The sequence below is a fragment of the Mytilus californianus genome, unplaced genomic scaffold (genome assembly GCF_021869535.1).
Source record: "Mytilus californianus isolate M0D057914Y unplaced genomic scaffold, xbMytCali1.0.p SCAF_6, whole genome shotgun sequence".
In the NCBI taxonomy this organism is placed as follows: domain Eukaryota; kingdom Metazoa; phylum Mollusca; class Bivalvia; order Mytilida; family Mytilidae; genus Mytilus; species Mytilus californianus.
This window is the reverse complement of record NW_026262712.1, coordinates 12951714-12976498: the sequence shown is the minus strand read 5'-3', so window position 1 is coordinate 12976498 and position 24785 is coordinate 12951714. Positions and strand designations below refer to the sequence as shown.

The window sequence follows — 24785 nt, the reverse complement described above, 5'->3', positions numbered from 1 at the left end:
TGCTTTCACTCTCTTTTTGTCGTTTTGAAACAAGAATAAACGTGTGTCATGTAACTGGAAGAAAAACAATCTTTTTTAAATGCTCACAGTCTAGACTTGCATTTAGCTCGAGCTAGGCAAATATTACCTATTAAGGTTGGCTGATTCCTGTCCAGTAGCAGCCTTCGGAAATAAAATATGCTCCATATATTTCAATGACAGTTTTTGAAAAGAAATTAAAAATTTATCGGGGTGGCAAATCCTTTTTCAAATGGTTTGTGGTCATAGCACACAAGAACATGTTTTAACCACTCACCCATATAGTCTAGAATACATTGTGATATTGCTTTCTTGAGTCAGAACTAACTGACAAAGCGTTTGTATAGTTTGGTTAACCACATTTAGTCATACTTGCTTAATTCATAAAAACATAAAACGTAATACCTGTTTGTAACATCAAGTTGTACCACAAAAGGAGTAATAGGATTTGATAATATAGTCGCATTGCTTCCGTCTAGATTGCATCTTGAGAGTATGTTGTTATTATAATCAAGCCAGTAGATATGAGCATTGACTGAATCAACAGCTATTCCAATTGGACCTGCCACTGACTGGATAACTGTCTGTAATGTTATATTCTTTGAGGGATATGCAAATCTGTATAAATCATAAAATGTAATTTACATTAAATAGATTCATCATTTATACTGCTGTTGTATTTTATACTAAAAACTCTCCATAGTCTAATTCATATTACACACACATTATATTTAATCTGTTACATCATGATATTGAAATAGTGTAATTAATAAACAATAACAAATCGATGTTTTATTTTTAAACAGATATCGTGAGATAGTGCCACTAATTTTACCATTGTTGAGACACACACACACACACATATATATATATAAGAAACAGTTAAGTAGAATCCGTATGCTAGTAACATATAAGAAAATTATTAAAAGATAATAACGGTTTCAATTCATCACTTTTACTAGTACTTTCACTGCTTTCACAGATCTTCAGGTAATGTGACTTGTGACTTGTATACATAAGTATAATATAAAACAAATGATTGACGTTAACAATAGTATGACGTTAACAAATACAAGGGAGACTACTAATGTCATTTTAAGTCTTTAAAATGTTACGTTAAAATTAAAATATTATTTATCATTTAATCCCGGGTTGAGAATGTTTATGAATAATTCTTCTTTCTTCCTCCGGAGAAAATCATTTTGACGATTGACCATATACAATGGAAATATTTTAAATCATCCATTACAACAACAATGGAAATGGTCGTTAGCCCTGATGAGTGTTAAATCCTCATGGTTGGTTTGCTGTCTATGTAAAGTCATTCTTATCCGCAGTTCATATGTTTTATATTATACTTATGTATACAAGTCACAAGTCACATTACCTGAAGATCTGTGAAAGCAGTGAAAGTACTAGTAACAGTGATGAATTGAAACCGTTATTATCTTTTAATAATTTTCTTATATATATGTGGTTTTTATCCAACGCAATCATAGGTTTGAACGTTGTTTTCAATTTAGACTTGTTTATATTTTTTCGTTTGGGCTTGTATTATATTTGCCTTCGGGCATATATGATCCGTTCATCCTATTTTGACTCTTCAAAATTCAAGAGTCAATCCCAAATTGAGGTAAATTATATGGCTTTTTAAATACCGTTTCGATTCCTAACATCACTGAAGGGACATTAATTGTCGAAATCAGGATATGGTGTACAAATTTTTGCACCTCATGTTTGCGGTATACCATCTTTTCCGCAAGTTTATTGTTTTCTGTTTTGTATTTAATTTATAAATTAAGATCCATTTTTACATCTGGTGATCCGTTTATTTGGCAATCGCCATGGCAGTCAGCAGGGTTTAAGAACATCCGTTGTTCGACCTGCTAGTCAAATGCGTTTTGTTAAAATATACTTTTTCACTTTTTTGGTCTTTTGGAAAATGTTGTTTGTGCTGTATTTAGACCACTCTACCAAGAAATTTGTTTTGCATGCACACGTATAAAAATTGTGGTTTTTATCCAACGCAATCATAGGTTTGAACGTTGTTTTCAATTTATACTTGTATATATATATATATATATATATATATATATATATATATCATCATAGTTTTAACTTTTATTTATTAATTCATAATTTTGTACCTCATTTAACATTAACGTGCTGCATTTGTTTACCTCAAATATTGTATTTTTATTTATATTGTATGTTTCTCTGTAAACTTGTATTTAGTTTTCAGAAAATTAATAAAATTGAGAATGGAAATGGGGAATGTGTCAAAGAGACAACAACCCGACCACAGAACAGACAACAGCAGAAGGCCACCAACAGGTCTTCAATGCAGCGAAAAATTCCCGTACCCGGAGGCGTCCTTCAGCTGGCCCCTAAACAAATATATATACTAGTTCAGTGATAATGAACGCCATACTAAACTCCAAATTGTACACAAGAAACTAAAATTAAAAATAATACAAGACTAACAAAGGCTAGAGGCTCCTGACTTGGGACAGGCGCAAAAATGCGGCGGGGTTAAACATGTTTATGAGATCTCAACCCTCCCCCTATACCTCTAGCCAATGTAGAAAAGTAAACGCATAACAATACGCACATTAAAATTCAGTTCAAGAGAAGTCCGAGTCTGATGTCAGAAGATGTAACCAAAGAAAATAAACAAAATGACAATAATACATAAATAACAACAGACTACTAGCAGTTAACTGACATGCCAGCTCCAGACTTCAATTAAACTGATTGAAAGATTATGTCTTCATCATATGAATATCAGGCAAAATCCTTCCCGTTAGGGGTTTAGTATCATACCATCATAACATATATGAGAAGAACATAACCCGTGTCATGCCAACAACTGGTTTTTAAATAAATGTGTTTAGTGCCGATGCAAAGACCCTATAAGTGAATCAATATTAACGCCAAAATATGCAATCTTTAATGACCTGACAACAGTATCGTAACTATATCCCTTCTTAATAAGTCTATTTCAAGGTTTTTTTAGTTTCAGAGGTGAATACTGACATTTTTGTGCTTTATAAAGAATATTTCCATAAAAAATTGGATGTGAAATACCTGAACGTATAAGAAGTCTGCATGTTGAGCTATATTTACGAATGATGTCCTTATACCGATGATAAAATTTAGTAAATGTTTGGACTAGTTTGTGATATCGAAAACCCTGGTGTAATAATTTTTCAGTAATACATAAATTTCTCTCGTTAAAATCTAAAACATTGTTACATACACGAGCGAATCGTACAAGTTGAGATATATAAACACCGTAAGATGGTGACAAGGGAACGTCACCATCTAAAAATGGAAGTATCTATCTATCTATCTATAAAGCATATCAACTTGATCAATTAACGCCGCACATATTAGACGTCAAATTAATCAATACTAGTAAAACTTATATATCAAACGCTTGTCAAGACTTATTATCCTTTTGTTGACCTTTTTCTCTAAATCCACTAAAATGTAATCTTTAATTTCAAACTGTTTAAAAACTATTTATATAAGTTGTCTTATTTCAAGACAAGGTTAAAAAGTTGATTTGAACTGCCCACGTTATGGTATTTCAACAATAAGTGTACTACACAAAGTCATACACTTAAGAGGAGCTTACATTAGAGTTGCGTAAATTATAAGAAAAAAAGCATTTGAAATTTTAGGTAACATAATTGAGGTTTTGATCAATAACACACCTCCGATTTGGAGCTCCCAAAAAGTCACACATGTGTTATCCAGTCTACCAACAATATAGAAAATAAACCGAAACATTTACATAAACACTGCTCGAATCTTTAGTCAAGTCAATTTAAATGATAACGATACTATAACTTTATTTATTAACTTAGGCATATGTTTAAAAGAAGAACGTTTGCAAGTGTGCCTACTGATATATTTGTTGAACTTAAAAGTTAAATACACTAGTTATTTTTTCCGGAGTTCCCTAAAGACGTGTATTTTGTAACGTATTATACATATTTGGTTTGATACATCTAAGCATCTCCATGTTATCACCAGCTGATTACACTGTTCAAATATACATTGTACTTGGCTTATAATTTGGAAATCAGACGCATGTTCCGTCTATTAAAGCATTCTACAGATAGGTGCAGTCCAAACCTGTACCACAAGTTAACTTGCCAACCAGTCATGTTGACTGGTCAAAGTTAACCTGTGATTGGATTTAGAACTGTTCTGACCAGTTCTAGGACCACAATCAAGTAAACTTGGAAAGTGGACTTGGTCCTAGGACTGTTTTTATGACTGCCGAAAAAATTAACTTTGATACAAATCCGCTACTATTATAACTTAACTTGGATACAGGTCCGCTACTATTATAAGTTAACTTCGAAATCAGTCCTGCCATAAGTTTACTTTGATTTTGACAACTCCGATCGAACCAGACCTGATCTCAAATTAACTTTTGTCTGGTCTGTTCAACACTAAGTTAACTTGTAACCAGGACCGCTCTACATCGATTTTTTTTTTAATATTCTTTAATGTCTTTGTTTCTTGATATAAACATGGAAGAAAAAGTCAATATAATACTTCCATAATATAAACAGATTAGATACATGTATTTCTAAATAAAGTACGCATAAAACTTTGCTTGTTCTACAAATGTCTACGTGATCTGCCTTTTTATAAATCAAAAACGATTTTGGTTACAATGCTAACGGGCATTGAATATATACTACAACAAATATCAAATTCTTTAAGTCGTATATGCATGTACATTATAAAAAATATGTTAGTTCTGATCGGGTTTAAAATGAAGCATTGATCTTATAAACTTGGTTATCAGATAAAATCGATAAACAATGCCGATAACGAAAAGTACTTATATCGTATAAAATAATCGCGATAATTGAAAGCAATATTGGTGTACAATTACTGATAATTATCATGTTGATGGTCAGCTTACTATATTTTTTTTTTCTGCACCAATTAACAGTGCAAGCATGTCCTTTTTTTGCAAATAATTGAATCATCACCAAACATCAGCAGTTTTCGCATCTCAGACTGGCTCAAATATAACAAAAGTATTTGTCTGCATCAACTAAAACTGACCATATTTGTATTTTCTTATGTAAATCTATATAGCCGCATAGTAAATCAGTAATAGTTGTATGTCAGGATATAATACAAATGACAGCAATATTCGAACACAATGACTGCAAAATGTTGTCCGCACCAATTTATATCGCCAGCATGTCATCATTTTTATTTAATATATTGATACGTAACAAAATTTCAGTAGTGTCAAACCCTATTCTGACTCGTATAACAACATTATTTGACGGTATCAACAAAAACTGACCATATTTGCACTGCATTATGTAAGTCTATAAAGCAGTACAATAAATCAGTAATATTTTTATGTCAGGATGGATTGTATAATACAAATGGCAGCAATATTGGAACACAATGACTACAAAAGTTTGTCCGCATCAATTTAGAATGCCAGGATGTCCTGATTTTATCAATATATTGATACGTAACAAAATTTCGACCGTAGTTTTTGATACCTCACTCTGACTCGTAGAACAAAATTATTTGACCATAGCAAACAAAACTAAACATAATGCCATATTTGCACTTTATTATGTTGATTTATATAGCCGCAGACTAAATCAGTTTTATATATTTTATGTCAGGATGGATTGTATAATACAAATGACATTAATATTGGAAAACAATGACTAGACTATGTTGTCTGCATCAATTTAGAATGCCAGCATGTCCTCTTTGTATTCAAAATATTGAATCACAACAAACTTTCAGAAGTTGATACCTCAGGCTGACTAGCATAAGAAAATAATTTACCGCATCAACCAAAACTGACCATATTTGCACTTTATTTAGTAAATCTATATAACCGCATGATATAGCAGTAATATTTTAATAACATGCTGGATTGTATAATACATATGACAGCAATATTGGAACACAATGACTACAACATTTTAGTATTTTTTCTCTGATTTTCATTTGTTTTACGAAAAACAACAAAGCCTGATGTACAAAAAGTAATAAAATTCCAATGGCGGTTCATGATTTCTATTAGAATAAAGCAATAATTGCATTCTTTTTCAACACAAACGAAAAAAGTACCATTCACATATTATACAAAATTACTTATCTAAAGGTATTTATAATGACTGTTTGCAAATGGTGTTGCATTATTTATGATATAAAATAAGAAACATTGTCATATTTAAGCAATGCGAACAATATTTTAGTATCTTTTTCCTGAAATACAAAATATTCTGTTTAAAAAGCAACCAATCCTTATGTACAAAAAGTACTAAAATCAAATGGCGGTTCATAATTTCTCTTAAAATAAGTAAATATTTCATTCTTATTTAACACAAAAAAAAGTTTAAATTTTTTCTTATTATTAATTCTATTATTAAACTTTCCAAAAAAAAACTTGTCAGGAGGTCTTTGAAATAACTTATTTTAAATAGCATTGCATGATTTATGATAAAAAGAGGAAATATTGGTAATTTTAAACAATGCGAACACCATTTAAGTATCTTTTTTCTGATATTCATTCAATTGTAGGAAAACCAACCAATCCTGATGTACAAAGAGTACTAAAAATCCAATGGAGATTTATGATTTCCATTAAAATAAAGAATTAATTGCATTCTTATTCAACACAAACAAAAGTTTAAGTATCTTTATCCCTATATTATTCACATCTTATACAAAATTGCTTATCTAAAGGCATTTATAATGACTGATTGCAAAGGACGTTGCATTATTTCTGATATAAAAGAAGAAATGTTTGCATTTTTAAGCAATGCGAACATATTTTAGTATCCTTTGACCGAAATTCAGCATATATTATGAAATACAATTAATTCTGATGTCCAGAAGTATTCAAATCAAATCACAGTTCATAATTTCTATTAAGATAAAGTAATTGTTTCATTCTTTTTCAACATGAATACAATTTCAAGTATTTTTCTCCTTATATTATTAAATGTGTATCAAAAAAAACTTATCAGGAGGCCTTTGAAAGAACAAATTACAAATACCATTGCATCATTTTTGATAAAAAAAGAAGAAATATTGGTAATGGTAAATAATGCGAACAATATGTTAGTATCTTTTCTCTGATATTCATTTAATTTTATGAAAAACAACCAATACTGATGTGTAAAAAGTACTAAAAATCAAATGGTGGTTCATTATTTCTCTTCAAACAAAAAAATGATAGAATTCATATTCCACTCAAGCAAAAGATTAGTATCTTTATTCTTATAATTGATAACATTTTACCTCCTTTTAGTGATACAGAAACATTCTGAGCTTGATATTATTCTGCACTTATGCATTTTATTTGGTAGAACAATAAGAGAACCGATAATTGAAAAATACATGTAATGCGTGAAAGGTTATTTATATATTTATGTCTTATTGCGACAAAGTTGATTACAAATTAACGAGTACAGGTGTCTGCGTAGAGGTCCGCGTGTATCACATGTAAAGACTGTGTAGTTCGTTTTACATAAGAATTTTTATTATATACGTATCCGTACGATCCATGCATATAATTAATTTACTGATCGATCGTTGACAGTTGACACGGTAACTCTCACATAGCTTTTTTGACGTATCTGACAGACTATATGGGTCATCGATCAGTCAAACATCCGTCACCAATCATTCACAGAACAGTCAAGATCTCGTCAAACAGTAACGCCTAAGGTTGCAAGTACTATATAAAATTTTATACGAGCACTGTTTCGAACAAGTTTTGATATCAGTGCAAATCAACTACTAGTATTTCAAAGAGATATGTACTTGGAAATATCAATTATATAGAAAATGGAGTGTTCGCACTCTCACACTTACGTATCATATTCACGAAGTATATAACATAGGCTTATAACCTAAGTGTATTGATCTAGTTCAAAAATCAGTGCTGATCAATCATTTTTTTGTAAACAGGTTATGGTTCTCTGAAATGTTATGTATACTGAACATTGCATTTTAAGTATTCTCATACCTATATTTAATTTCCGAATATATGATGTTTATGTCAAATGCTCATATCAACAATATGTTGATAGCGTATCGACCAACTGATTTTACAGAGTTTTACCCTTTGGAATAGACAAATATGGATAAAACAATAAGCGATCCAACGTCCATATTTCTTGATAGATGATTACTACACAATGAAAACAAACATATAATGTGTTATATACAACATAGAATGCTATTTTTACATTAGGAAAACCAACTACAAATCATTCAATACTTGAATTGCCATATACGATAAAACTATAATATTGTTTTCGACTTTTTGGAAAACCTGTTAGGTAGATTCATTGGATACATAATATGGTCTTATTTAAATGCATAATCGAGAGTTTGGTTTTCAGTTTTTATCTCTCGACTTCTAGAATTTACAAAAACAATAAAAAACAAGATTACTTTTAATTAAAAGTAGTTACAGATAACGACTTAGATAAATAGTTTTTTTTTCTGAATAACAACATTGTTTTAAATAAACTAGTTGAACTATTTTTACATAACCATGTATAGAGTTTATTTTATTAAAATTATAGCTATTTTTTTAGAATTTCCCACAAAAAACGTCATGCTATTGTGAATAAAATATGAGTCTGTCAAATATCAGTACTTATTGTAGGTACTAAAGGTACGGTTGAAATGTTTGTGCAACTAAAAATATATACATTTTTCTTGAAAACAAAAGATCAACCGTAAATGGTACAACATTATTCTTGACAATGATACAAGTAATAAATATCAAGTCTTTTTCAAATAGCGCCCAACAAGAACACCCATATTTTTGAATACGAACATTGACTTTAGACCATTTTATGGTTCAAATGAAGCGAAAGACTTCTTCGTTTGGAAATTAAAGGCTATACGACAAGAATCCGGCCAGTGTATCATGGAAAAATTAACCGCATCCTGCAAGGAATTTACTAATAAGTGTACCGCAGATGCTGATAAACTTAAACTTGAGCTGTACAAAGAATTAAACTCGGGTTCTGAAAGTGGAAATAAGGCTATCACCGAGTTCAATGATGAATTACTAAAACTTAAAACAAGTGGACGGAAGAATACAAAACAAGTGTTAACAGAATAAACTCAACATCCGGTAACACCACCAAGTTAAATAGGGATCGAAACCACCCTTACTACAACAGGCACGAATCTACTGGCAAACTAAATAGAAGAAAATAAACTTTGCATTTAAGTATATTGTGCTATTTGTTCTAACTTAGTTTTTGGACTATTATTTCACTATACAAATGTAAGTCTACCTCCAGATCAAAACATTAAACTTGCATATGATAAATGCTGGTATTTATTTCTATTTCGAATTTACTAAGACTGGCTAGTCAATTAATGAAGAAAATTATATAAATATTGGCCCTATCAACTACCACTGTACATATTTAAATTAAAACCCGATTTATTACTCCTAAAACGAAACGATAACAATATAAATTCACTCAAAACGACATATCTCTCAATCTTACACACATTAACTTTGATGCAGAGTAAACCAGTTAAGACATGTAAACAAACAACATTTCAGTAATGATTACAACAATCAAATATCTATACACTATACAATGTAATAAAATCAACGGTACCAATTGTATTATAATCCATTGTGCATGGATGTGCAGAAAAATGTAAAAAAAATTATATTACGCAAAATCACAGACTACAATTATTTACGCTATGTGAAGGTCTTAGGAGGCCAGATATTCCATTCATAACTATTCACCTAATTAACCTTCGACAAGTCATTGTATTTTTATCACAAATCTGACCCTAACAGTATCTGCAGGTGATCGCTGTGTAATACGAGAAATGAGATTAACATAGCACGTGCACCGAATCAATTCACTACTTTACAATCAACATGGCCAGACACTTTAAGCGAACTATTAAAAACAAAAAAGTACGACATAAACTTGTAGAAAACAACAACAATAAAAGGACTAAATTACACACCAAGTTGGTAAAAAATGCCAAATTATTTGTGAAAAATTTATCGGGACATAATTTGACAGATCACGAAACCTTATTACTTGCAAAAGGTGTAAAGTTCATAATTAATCCTTCGAACAAAAATGCCATACGAAACGTTATGAAGGACTTTGACGAATTCTCAAGAAAACTTTGATGTCGATATCTCTTTAATGACGGTAGAATTTAAAAGAGACACCCTTTTTACATAAATTCGGGGTATGAACTGTTGGATTCTTGTCCAGCAATTGAAAATTACATGTTCTCAACAAAAATCGAACTTAGTAGAATGAAAATAAACAAACACACCAGAAATATATCTGCCGAGGAATTGTTGGCTATTCGGAATATAAAGAAAAATAACAACATTACATGTATAATACGTTAGGCAGACACAAACTCAACACTATGTATTCGGGACAAAGACAACTATTTACGTGAAGGGTTAAGACAATTACATAATATATATTACGAAGAAATTGTTGAATCCAAAGCAAAGGAGGTAGCTGAAACGGCGTTCAGTATTATCAAAGACCTACATAATGATAATTATATTGACAATATAACATTCAGATATTTGAAAGAAAACATCAATACAACTAAAGTAGGAAAATTCTATCTGTTGCCTAAAATACATAAACTATCTGAAAATATACTATCAGAAATGGAGAGAAATGAAACAGCTAGACGAGAAAATTTAATTCCGGGTAGACCAATTGTATCACTGTGTGGAACGCCCCTACACAATATTGGACACTATATCGATTATTTTCTTGTTCCACTTGTCAATAAACAAAATACAAATATAAAAGATACGTCAAGTTTTATTAATTCGATATAAAATATAAAACCCCAACGAGACTGCTACCTAGTAACATTCGATGCAAAAAATATGTACACTTGTTTTACATTTAATGAAATACTAGAAGCCACTAACGGGGCACTGACCAATATTAATCCAAGCGAGTATGAACTCAAAGTTCCACCAAAGGACAGTATACTTCGCCTATTAAGGCTTATTCTAGAGAACAATGAATGTATCTTTAACAATAAACTTCACCGTGAAACCTTGGGCGTGCCTATGGGCGGATCAGCATCCGCTGAATTAGCAGACCTTACAATGTTTGTTATTCTTGAAAACATTTTGCAACGCTTTCAACACAGAAACAAAATGATAATGACTTCCAGATTTAGGGATGACGGTTGGATTATATATTCCGGACCTATAGAGGAAATACACGAACTATTTACAATAGCTAATACTGTGCACCCGCACTTGAGGTTCACCTACGAATATTAACAATATTCAACCCATGAATACAGAAACTAAAAAATATAATAATAAAACACTGGAACCTTATTTCACTAAACCTTGATTGTGTGAACATATTTAATCATCAGCCCATTATAGCTTATAAAAGACATCAAAACTTACAAGAACAATTACTAAAGCATTAGCAGGTATAGTCCGCTTGACTTTTCACAACACAATATGGTACTGAGCTCACAAAAAAAAATAAAAAATTAACTACTATTTTACCCAAAGACAACCGGTGTATGGTCCAATATAACATACGAAATAAAACAAAAAAAAAACATAAAAAACACGCCAATATACAACTTATTGAGTCGACCACTGATGAAGCTGGACTACGGGATTTTTCCCCAAACACGGCAGAAACACCGGGCCTAACATGTATGCTCATAATGAGCTCGGATGCGTTTATTTAAATACAAAAGTATTCGATTTTTGTCCACGTCACGGCGGAACTAGCTTCAAAAATACATTTTCAATGTGAAATTTGAATGTTGGATGTTCTAAACGGTAATTAGTGCTGCTTTGAATAACGCATGACTATGTCGCTTTGACATGTGTATGTTTGTACATGTGTACGTGAATTGTTTTCCTTTAAGAGATAAGCTTTAACATGGTTTGTCTAATAAAGAATGTCTATATGAGGTTAATGTACTACCTTATTTGATGACAGGTTAAGTAAATGAGAAGGGGAACACAGTTGCACAAGATCAATAAAAGATGGTACAGGCACTGTATAGGTCCAATCAAGATATGTAGAATGAAGCTACTGGAAGCAAAACAATTTGTCAATGCAATGTTCTCATGTCAAAAATATTTGATATTGATAATTCTATCAACAATGATTTTAGATATTTTCGAAACAATTTCTTCATGACGCAAGACACATAAGTCTGTATGATTAATTGAATTAAATACGTGTCCTTGCTGCTTATTTGGAATTGTAAGTAGTTTATAACAGGTTTAATATTGAAAACAAGTTCGAACCCTGTCTCGTACATTGTGGTAACATTGTTCGCTTAACGTTGTGCTAAATGAAAAGAGGTCTTCTTATAAGTTATTTGAGAGACATTGTGTTTTTCTGTATACATGTTATACGTGATTTAAAAATATTCACTCTATGTTTTCCACACTATTGACATCATCAAAATAAACGTGTACATACCGAACAATGTCACGGGTACCATATATTGGGAAATAAATGAATCAGTTTTTGTAATCATAGTCCATGGCATACACACAATAACTTCCTTTTTCTACCAATATAGTCACATTGCTTGTTTCAATATCGAACTGTCAAAATGTTTGTTATTCTTGAAAACATTTTGCAACGCTTTCAACACAGAAACAAAATGATAATGACTTCCAGATTTAGGGATGACGGCTGGATTATATATTCCGGACCTATAGAGGAAATACACAAACTATTTACAATAGCTAATACTGTGCACCCGCACTTGAAGTTCACCTACGAATATTAACAATATTCAACCCATGAATACAGAAACTAAAAAATATAATAATAAAACACTGGAACCTTATTTCACTAAACCTTGATTGTGTGAACATATTTAATCATCAGCCCATTATAGCTTATAAAAGACATCAAAACTTACAAGAACTATTACCAAAGCATTAGCAGGTATAGTCCGCTTGACTTTTCACAACACAATATGGTACTGAGCTCACAAAAAAAATATAAAAAATCAACTACTATTTTACCCAAAGACAACCGGTGTATGGTCCAATATAACATACGAAATAAAACAAAAAAGCATAAATAACACGCCAATATACAACTTATTGAGTCGACCACTGATGAAGCCGGACTAAGGGATTTTTCCCCAAACACGGCAGAAACACCGGGCCTAACATGTGTGCTCATGGTGAGCTCGGATGCGTTTATTTAAATACAAAAGTATTCGATTTTTGTCCACGTCACGACGGAACTAGCTTCAAAAATACATTTTCAATGTGCAATTTGAATGTTGGATGTTCTAAACGTTAATTAGTGCTGCTTTGAATAACGCATGACTATGTCGCTTTGACATGTGTATTTTTGTACATGTGTACGTGAATTGTTTTCCTTTAAGAGATAAGTTTTAACATGGTTTGTCTAATAAAGAATGTCTATATGAGGTTAATTTACTACCTTATTTGATGACAGGTTAAGTAAATGAGAAGGGGAACACAGTTGCACAAGATCAATAAAAGATGGTACAGGCACTGTATAGGTCCAATCAAGATATGTAGAATGAAGCTACTGGAAGTAAAACAATTTGTCAATGAAATGTTCTCATGTCAGAAATATTTGATACTGATAATTCTATCAACAATGATTTGAGATATTTTCGAAACAATTTCTTCATGACGCAAGACACATAAGTCTGTATGATTAATTGAATTAAATACGTGTCCTTGCTGCTTATTTGGAATTGTAAGTAGTTTATAACAGGTTTAATATTGAAAACAAGTTCGAACCCTGTCTCGTACATTGTGGTAACATTGTTCGCTTAACGTTGTGGTAAATGAAAAGAGGTCTTCTTATAAGTTATTTGAGAGACATTTTGTTTTTCTGTATACATGTTATACGTGATTTAAACATATTCACTCTATGTTTTCCTCACTATTGACATCATCATAATAAACGTGTACATACCGAACAATGTCACGGGTACCATATATTGGAAAATAAATGAATCTGTTTTTGTAATCATAGTCCATGGCATACACACAATAACGTCCTTGTTCTACCAATATAGTCACATTGCGTGTTTCAATATCAAACTCTTTAATCGAAGTGCATGTTGAATACAAAACTTTTCCTGAGAAAACTGAAAAAATGTCAAGATGAGTATTATGATTATTTCAAAAAAATGTATACTTTAATACACTAAATAGGATAAAGCCATGACAAAAAAGCATACAATTTCACGTTTCTCGAGTTTGCATTATTCTATTTAATGGTTAAAATTACTAAGCATTCAAACAAAACGACGAACACATATTTATACATGTTTCGGATAAGGGTGAAAGTTTGGTACAATTAAAACGTTTAAACCCGCTGCAATTGAAAGGCACCTGTCCTACGCCAGGAATCTGATGTTCAGTAGTTGTCGGTTGTTGATGTGGTTCATAAGTGTTTCTCGTTTCACGTTTTTATATAGATTAGACCGTTGGTTTTCCCGTTTGAATGGTTTGACACTAAAAAATGTTGGGGCCCTTTATAGCTTGCTGTTTTGTGTGAGCCAAGGTTCGGTGTTGAAGACCGTACTTTGACCTGTAATGGTTACCTTTTATAAATTGTGACTTGGATGGAGAGTTGTCTCATTGTCACTCATACCACATCTTCTTATATCTATGTGAATAATTTATAAATGTATTAGTTAACTTCACGCACACATTCCAAGTGTAATGTAATATGTACCGCTTACATTTCATTAATACATACAATTAGAGGTTTTGGCACTCTCCTGCATCGTCAGCAATGGCTCCTTTTTTGTACAATATATCATGAAAGGGCATAATTAAATTAGGAGTCGACTGACCATTTCGATAATGTTGACCTATTTTTAAATCTTGTCCTGCTGACAATTTTTTTTCTTTTTAAAGTTTCTATCTATCTATAAAAAAGAAGATGTGGTATGATTGCCAATGAGACAACTTTTAACAAGAGACAAAATGATACAGAAATATAAACTAAAGGTCACCACACGGCCTTCAACAGTGAGCGAATCCCATACCGATTAGTCAGCTATAAACGGCCCGGAAATTACAAAATTAATGTAAAACTATTAAAACGAGAAACGTAACGGCCTAATTTATGTACAAAACAATGAACGAAACAAAAATATGTAACAAAGCAACAAACGACAATCACTGAAATACAGGCTCCTGACTTGGGACAGGCACATACATACAGAATCTAGCATAGTTTTTCTTATGATATTAACAGAAACGCACACAATGGTAATGCTCGTCATTGAAGGGTGATAACTCAAATAAGGAGTCATCTGTCGATTTCAGCCTTGTTAAAAAAAAAGGAGATAAGGTGTGATTCCAAATGAGACAACTATCCACCATAGTTAAAAAAAAGTGGATGTTAGGAATTAATGGCAACCCTACGCCATTCAACAATAAGAACAACCGCTATAAAAAGCTCAACATGAAAAATATGAAACAATTCAATTGAGACTAACGGCCTAATTCATAACAAAACAATTAACGAAAAACTAATTATTTGTTGATCCTGTATAGCTAATCATTTCTCCGAAGAAAAGTTTCTTTGTAACTATTACATTTTATAAAATAAAAAAAAGGATAAAATTTGACAGTTAGGAGCGATGATTCCTATAGTAATTTATCTGACAGTTTTGACGTAAATAGACAGCAAGTAGATCTCAATATTCTCAACATATCTTCTATTTTTAGCCTCGTTGGTCATATTGGTTTGCAAACGGGGTCATCGGATATATTTTAAAACAGTATATCCCAAAATTGATCTTAACCAAGCTTGGTAAAATTTAGCCCTGTAGTTTCTTAGGAGAAGATTTTTGCAAGATAATAGGCAAACACGTAAAGATTTGTTGAAAATCATCGTTAAAGGGCAAAAACTCCAACAAGGAGTTATCTGTTAACCTATTTGTAGATCTTAATTTGTTGATCATTATTTTGCTTAACACTATCTTTTGAAGTTTTCATAATAATATGCAAAAATGAAAAAAGGGTATGCTTTGACAATTAAGGGCAATACTTACTATAAAAAGTCATCTGACAATTTTGACGTAAATGTAGATCTCAACCTTACGAACGTTTTTGTCCAAATCAGATTTTCTTTATTCATAGCTTTTGTAAAGTTAAAAGACAAAACTTGCAGTGTTCCCCTATTTTCTATTTTAAGCCATGATAGCCATCTTGTTTGGCAAGTGCGGTCATTGGACACATTTTTTAACAAGAAACCTACATAGATTTTTAAAAGTTAACGGCGACGGACGACTATGAACGACGACGACATCGGAGGACGACAGACACCAAGTGATGAGAAAATTTCGCATGGCCTTACGGCCAGGTGAGTTTAAAAGGATTGATAATTGACGATGCAACAGTATACGAAAATAGTCATATGATATTGAGTTACACAATTTCTGATTGATGACATTGGCATACAATTATCATTATAAGGTACAACTATGACCAGCGTTGATTGATGTGGACAATCATATGTTGACATCGTAATTATGCGAATATCAACTATTGAGGAATTACAAGTCTTTAACATGCATATACAGTATAAACCAATTCATTATAATTCCCTCCGATCTGTTCACAAATGATTTTTGTCTCAAACAAATATTAATATTCTGAAATTTCTAGTGTCTTTTTCACAAATATAAGTAAAGCATGTAAATATACTAACAGCCTTTATAATTGTGTGATCTTTACATTATTTAAATGAAATAGAATTATTGAAAAGTAAGTTATCAGAATTCATAATGCCAAATTTTACACTGTCTTTATTCAAACATACAATGCCCATGTTATAACAGGAGATCTTAACATCGTTCAAGACCGAGAGTTAAAATCATTCCTCAGTAAAGGACCAAAATATCGTCCCCCGTCAATTAATAATTGGAATGAGTGTCGTAATATCATCCACGACTCACTCCATACTTACTGTTTGAAATGGATAAAACGGGAAAAAGCTGAAAAAAATCTTTGGACTCTTTTTTTAATTCAGTAATGAACATAGTTGATATACGTATTCAACATTTTAAAGAACATTTTACTCTTAACAATAACCACAATAAACCTATTTCTCGTATCAAACATAAACTAAAAGAACTAGCCAAGGAATTTGTTTTTGTCCCGGCCGATAAAGCTGCTAATAATATTATTATTGTTTGACGTAATTTTTACATTGAGGTTCTGAAAAAAGAAATCACCAATTCACCTACATTCCAACTGACTCCATTTTCAGAAAACGACATCTGTAACAAACATAAACTTTTAGCTACCGCTTTACAAGCAGAACCAAATACAATGAAAGTCCCAACTATGTATTGGCTTCCGAAGCTACACAAAACACCTTACAAATATAGATTCATTTCGACTTCAAGCCATTGTTCCACTACTAAATTGTCTATTCTTCTTACCAGTACACTTGGTACAATCAAAAACCTGATAATAAATTGTTCAAATAAGGTCTTCGAAAATAGTGGAATTAATTACTTTTGGAGTGTCAAGAACTCGTTGGAAGTACTTGATAAATTACATGCATATATTGGTGATTTTGAATCTGTGCAAAGTTTAGATTTTTCTACCCTATATACCATATTGCCTCACATTTTCATTAAGAAAAAAATCACACACCTAATTAAATGGGCATTTAAAAAATCAGAATGTGAATATATATGTTCCAACTCTTTTAGGTCATTTTTTAGTAGCAATAAACAAAAAAAACTATGTCAATTGGACATGCTTTGATACTATATATGCCCTTGAATTTTTACTAGATAACATTTTTGTTCGCTTTCGAGATTCCGTATATCGTCAGGTTATCGGAATTCCAATGGGGACTAACTGTGCACCACTTATTGCGGACCTTTTTTGTATTGCTATGAGTTACAATTTATGACAAAAATCAGCAAAGACCCATCGAAACAACATCTAATACACAAATTTAATAATACTTTTAGATATTTGGATGATATTTTGGCTCTCAATAATGACGACATCAGTATGAATACTAAAGAAATTTATCCTGTTGAACTTACTTTAAATAAAGCTAATACTAACAATGACCACTGCCCTTTCCTCGATCTTGATATCTATATCATTACGGAAAGCTTAATACTAAAATGTATGATAAAAGAGATGATTTTTCATTTCCTATTGTTAATTATCCATTTTTAGATGGTGACGTTCCCTTGTCACCATCTTACGGTGTTTATATATCTCAACTTGTACGATTCGCTCGTGTATGTAACAATGTTTTAGATTTTAACGAGAGAAATTTATGTATTACTGAAAAATTATTACACCAGGGTTTTCGATATCACAAACTAGTCCAAACATTTACTAAATTTTATCATCGGTATAAGGACATCATTCGTAAATATAGCTCAACATGCAGACTTCTTACACGTTCAGGTATTTCACATCCAATTTTTTATGGAAATATTCTTTATAAAGCACAAAAATGTCAGTATTCACCTCTGAAGCTAACAAAACCTTTAAATAGACTTATTAAGAAGGGATATAGTTACGATACTGTTGTCAGGTCATTAAAGATTGCATATTTTGGCGTTAATATTGATTCACTTATAGGGTCTTTGCATCGGCACTAAACACATTTATTTAAAAACCAGTTGTTGGCATGACACGGGTTATGTTCTTCTCATATATGTTATGATGGTATGATACTAAACCCCTAACGGGAAGGATTGTGCCTGATATTCATATGATGAAGACATAATCTTTCAATCAGTTTAATTGAAGTCTGGAGCTGGCATGTCAGTTAACTGCTAGTAGTCTGTTGTTATTTATGTATTATTGTCATTTTGTTTATTTTCTTTGGTTACATCTTCTGACATCAGACTCGGACTTCTCTTGAACTGAATTTTAATGTGCGTATTGTTATGCGTTTACTTTTCTACATTGGCTAGAGGTATAGGGGGAGGGTTGAGATCTCATAAACATGTTTAACCCCGCCGCATTTTTGCGCCTGTCCCAAGTCAGGAGCCTCTAGCCTTTGTTAGTCTTGTATTATTTTTAATTTTAGTTTCTTGTGTACAATTTGGAGTTTAGTATCGCGTTCATTATCACTGAACTAGTATATATATTTGTTTAGGGGCCAGCTGAAGGACGCCTCCGGGTGCGGGAATTTCTCGCTGCATTGAAGACCTGTTGGTGGCCTTCTGCTGTTGTCTGTTCTGTGGTCGGGTTGTTGTCTCTTTGACACATTCCCCATTTCCATTCTCAATTTTATTCTGTGGTACAACATAGATTATAAAGAGCAATTTATATATTTTTCAGCTGGATAACTTGCTAAACTGGTTCAGAATTGCATGTACAGTGAGATTTTGGAATTCTTATATGAGTATATACCAATTGCCTAGATTGTAAAAGGCTATCATAAGAAAACCAATAAAACTTGAAAAATCATAGGATTATTTGACCAAGAGCTATTTTTTTACCATAAACAAGTCATTATATACATGTTTTATTGATTGCAATCCCAAATAATGCAAAAATAAGAATTTGGAGTCATGTCTTAACTGCATGCATGTTGTGTGACCATAAAAGACTAAAATACCTGATTATGTCAATTTAAGAGCTGAAATTTTCCATAAACAGAATTGTTCGTCCAAAAAAGATGATTAAACATGTTTACTTACATCAGATATGACTTATTTTCATTGGAATAGGTACAACTTCTAAAAATTGATTTTCTGATGATTCTCTGTAATAGGAAGTACACCACTAATTCATGGCCCCATTGCTTTCTATGTTAAATTCCTCAATTTCAAGCAGACACAGCTCTTTTGTTTGAAGTTAAAATAAAGTGACAATCATTGCATGTCAAAGCAACACTTTATGGTGTATTGTACTGGAAAAATCAACATACCTTTAATGGGATATAAGAAATAACTGGTACCCGGAACTTGGGATGTACCAAAACAGGTACTTCAGATCTGACATACAGGCAAAAAGTACCCTTTTTATAAAATTTGGTGCAGTTTTTTTAATATTCAAACTTATAAGTCAAAAAGTGTTTTACAATGATCACCAGTCATTCAGCTTTCATTTCATACCAACAATACCTAAATATTCTACATATTTTAAAAGTTACACTCATGCGTAGGAACTATTTTGTGTTAAATATGTACTACTTTCTGGTATGTGCTTTCTGGCCGGGCCGAATTAGTGGTGTTACACCTTGTTTGTTTTCATCTGCGCTTTGCCTTAAATATATTTAAAAATCCCTCATAAACACTTTATTGCATAACAATTAATACATATCATTGCATATTGCAATGCAAAACAATCTGTTATTTTTTATGAAATGTTGATCTCGTAAATACGTTAATATTATTTATATAGTGAATATAAACAAATGTGTGATAAAAAAACGCCCACAGCTTTACATTGTAATCATGTTAATGGGAACATTATTACTGATTTATGCAGCAACAATTGTATATCGAAAACTCATAGCTAATCCCGAGTTTAACTTGCAGAAGTAGTTATCTTTTTACACATACTTTCGACACCAATCCTTGCGTTTAAATAAAAACACTACAATCGGTCTAATGACCGCATTTCACGAATGTAATGCAACGTTTCCAACACTGCATGGGGTGTCCGCTTTCTGTTATCATTGAACAACTAATTAATGTGTTCTTTTATACTACATTTACCAGAAATTCGGTTTAATCAAGATTCGGTTTTTGCAAGTTGCACTGTATTTTATTTAGATACCCTTCACACTTCCAGAAAAGCTCTTCGGACGCATGAAATTATTAAACGTGTTGTTTTTGAATTTTTTACAGCACTGGGTCGATACTTATGCTGGTTGACTATCTGTCCTCGAGGGTATCATCAGCTTAGTAGTCAGTACTTCGGTACTGACATGATTTATAACAAACCTTTCTAAAATTGTCCGTTTATACATTTTTAAATTATGAAGAAACTTACATTTCAACTCCCTCAGGCAAAGTTGACCTTAGATGCATTTGGCTATTTTTTAGGTATTTTTGTCATATAGCTATTCAACTATTTCGGAACTTAAACATCCTCGGATTTTAAATGTTTAGCTTTGAGCGTTCCCGATGAAGGTGAATAAAAAAAAAGCGCTTCGGACGCATGAAATTATTATACGAGTTGTTTTCAATTTTTGAACTGGTTCAAAATATTTTCATCTAGATATTAAGACAGTCCCACATGATGTAATTAAACAAGACGATATAATATGCATGATACAACTTCTATGTACATACAACTAACTGTTCACAGTTGTGATCTTATAGTTCATGCATGTTAAATGATTAAAGCAGTTTGGTCGATGTGAGGGTCTTCAGTGTTGTAGATGTAGACAGATACGCGTAATTTAGTTATAATCAAAGTATGAAATCTGTCTATAAAACATAGAAAAAAAATAGATTGATTTTCGATTCAGAATAGCACCATCGTTCAAACATGATGTAAACGTTTATACATGAAATGAAGTATCACACGTTTTAGAATGAACGAAACACGCAAACGAAATGAGTAAGAAAAGTTACGAAAACGAAAGAAAGTGATTGTTGAGTTGTTCAAAAAATGTATTCTTGTTAAAAGCTTAAAGACAAATAAAACAAAAAAAAAAACGCATTACAAATGTTACAAATCAGATCAAAACAAACTGATACAAACTAATCACACAATTTTGTAACATGATTTCAAATTGCAAGCCCTTTTACTTAATATTAAAAATGTGGCACTATAAAACCAATGGCTAAAGAGGAACTAATTCTTATTCGGTGCCTAGTTACAATCTGAACTGTCTTGTTAGGGACAGTTCTTTTATACAACTACGAACGTGACTTTAATTTAGAAAGAATTTTGTTTATGATAGGTACTTACTTTTAAAAAGCCCAAAGCCACAAATAAAATGGTTCTAAATAGTGACCATTACTTTTGGTCTCATATACTTAACGTTAGGTCAATTAAAGCCAAACTATTAAAGTCTAATTAAATACGATGACCACATGTTGCTGAATGAAAAAGCAATTGTCATAAACTTGAACATCCCTTAAGCCAAAACATTTACAAATAGAAAGTCAAGTGTGTAGTTTAACAATAATACATACATTTATAAACTTTAGAAATTATATTTAATAATTTCAATACTTTCGATCACTGCATAGTGTTACAAAAATAAAAAATGTTTGCTTGTGTTCCCGCGCGGTGATTCAGTATCTGATGTCATTATCATCGTCGTCAAATTTACATATAGTTTTGACTTTTTTTATTAATTCCATCATTTTATGTAAAAATTCAAAGTATGACCTCTAGTTGCAACACTCTCCACCCCTCATTAGCCAAACTGTATATAAAACAAAGTACATGTTATTATATTCTATTTAATATTTCCTTTAATACATGTATACAATGAAAATAGGTGGTTTGATTGGTATTGAGACAACTATCCACCAGAGCGAAGATGACGTGGATCTCACAATTATGTTTCCCTCAATTTGTATTCAGCTTTGGAAAATAATACAGTACACAAGAATACTTACACGATGCCATTTGTTTGCAATGCAGTAAAAAACACAAACAAAACAAAACTTTTACATCCATTTCCGTCAGGGCTAGGATTGTACCATCCTTTATTTGACTTAATATGGAAACTTGAATCTTCGGGTTTTAATATAAACGAAACAATGTGTTTACTTAAGCGAATCTTTCTCTTGAGTGTATTTTTACCGGCATATCAATTGTCACTGGGATATTCTATACACACACAGCGTATTTTAATGAATAGTTACGTCAATAAAGTCTTTAAAAAGACCTTATTGACGTAACTATTCATTCTAGCAAGGTGTTTAAAAGCTAATTCAGAGTTGCATCCATTCCAAACAATCAAAATAAAATGGGGTATATGGATAGGAACAGAAATTTAACAACATGCCACATATGGACCCCTCAACAAGTTTAACGTCGGCTAAATTATATGTATATTAAAAGAAATTGCAAATTGTCATACAATTCATGTTTTGACATAAAAAAACGAGAAATGTCAATTTTAAAAATAATGAAAAGTGATACAAATACCAACAAGATATATATCCTTGTTATTAGTGCATTGTACTGTTTGGAAGTATCTTTTTGAAAGTGGAGAATAGTTGCAACAAACATGTTTGCGTTGATATATCAAGGATTTCACAATGAAATACGATGAACAGGCTCTAGGTCAATGCAAGATTTTTTTTTCTTTCTGATAGAAGAATTAAACATGAACATTTCCTTCTAAGTTAAAATCATGCGTATATGTTTGTAGAAATAGATTATGTCACAGTTTCAATGATCATAATATTATAACAACACCTGCACATTGTATGACAAAGTTGATTTTTTCCACTTCAGCTTCTCAGACGATAATACTTCATTAATTCTAAACTCACATTATTTAAATTATACAGTGTCATATTCAAACCTTTTGACTTCATAGGATCAAATTGAGATGACAAGTTCTCGTAAATTCTAGAACGCAGAATAATTTATAAAGTTTAAAATGTTTATAACTATTATTCATGATCACATCATGTTTACTTAACAGTTATCAAAGTTTACAGATCATATTATGTTGGCGACAAATATATGATGTCTGAATAGAATTCGACAAAGAAAAGTGACTGGTTATGAAATATATGAAGTTAACTGACTCAATTTATGTGAACCCGAGACGAGATCCGGTTGAAAAAAAACATGATATGTTTTTCGATCGTACAACAGCTTTCAATAACGTGCTTAAATATAAAAAGTTAGACTGATAATAGTTATTTTATAAAACATTCAGAAATACAATCCTCTGACTGAATAACTATCTCTGCGCTTACACGAAGGCCAGTGTCACGTCATCTGTATAGGGTTTAATATATTATTAGTTTACTACAAAGATGAAATAAGGAAGTGTAAAATAATAAATTTATATCATGTATACGTTTATATATTTTTAAATGTTATACGTTCTGTGATTTATTTAAATAGGGAAAATATCTTTTTTTCAAATGATACGTACACTATTTTAAATATTTCATTTTAAGAAGTGGACGGTCATTAAAAAAAAAAATCTCAGTAAACTTATTTTGTTATGCTGCCAACTATTTCTTATGAACAACCAAATGTTGATTTTTTATCAGTAGTCATGATTTCACAATCTTATTTCATCACCGCCGACTAGGGAATTAAGGGTTTTTACAAATTACAAACAAATGTCAATTAGTTGACCTCATATCTACTATTACACAATTACACATACATTCACACACACACACACACACACATAATCACACAATTACAAATACAAAACCACCTTTTCGCCTCTCCTTACAGACCTCTTTTGTTGTTCAAATGAGTCGCAGTTACTTCAGACATTGCTAAGAACAAGAAGATAAAAGAAGTCATAGCATTTAAATTCACATTCAGATACTGGTTTATTGATGATGTTCTTTCCATTACATGTAACAATCAAAACTGTTCTGACTGGTTTCCATTTTCATTTCCTCCAGAACTAGAAATTAAAGAAACAACAGACACAGCTTCCTCTGTCTCATTTTTAGACTTATTCCTCGAATTTGACATCAGCGGTCATCTCAGTACCAAAATATATTGTTCACGAAACGATTACAACTTT

At 31.6% G+C, this 24785-nt stretch overlaps 1 long non-coding RNA gene across 1 annotated transcript; it reads right to left on the bottom strand.

The window, feature by feature from the left end:
• Nucleotides 1–427: 427 nt before the first annotated feature.
• Nucleotides 428–22786, bottom strand: LOC127705332 (uncharacterized). The gene is made up of 3 exons (XR_007983836.1): nt 22669–22786; nt 14046–14220; nt 428–636 (listed from the first exon to the last, which is right to left on the bottom strand). It is a non-coding gene; the product is annotated as an uncharacterized LOC127705332 (long non-coding RNA).
• Nucleotides 22787–24785: the final 1999 nt, after the last annotated feature.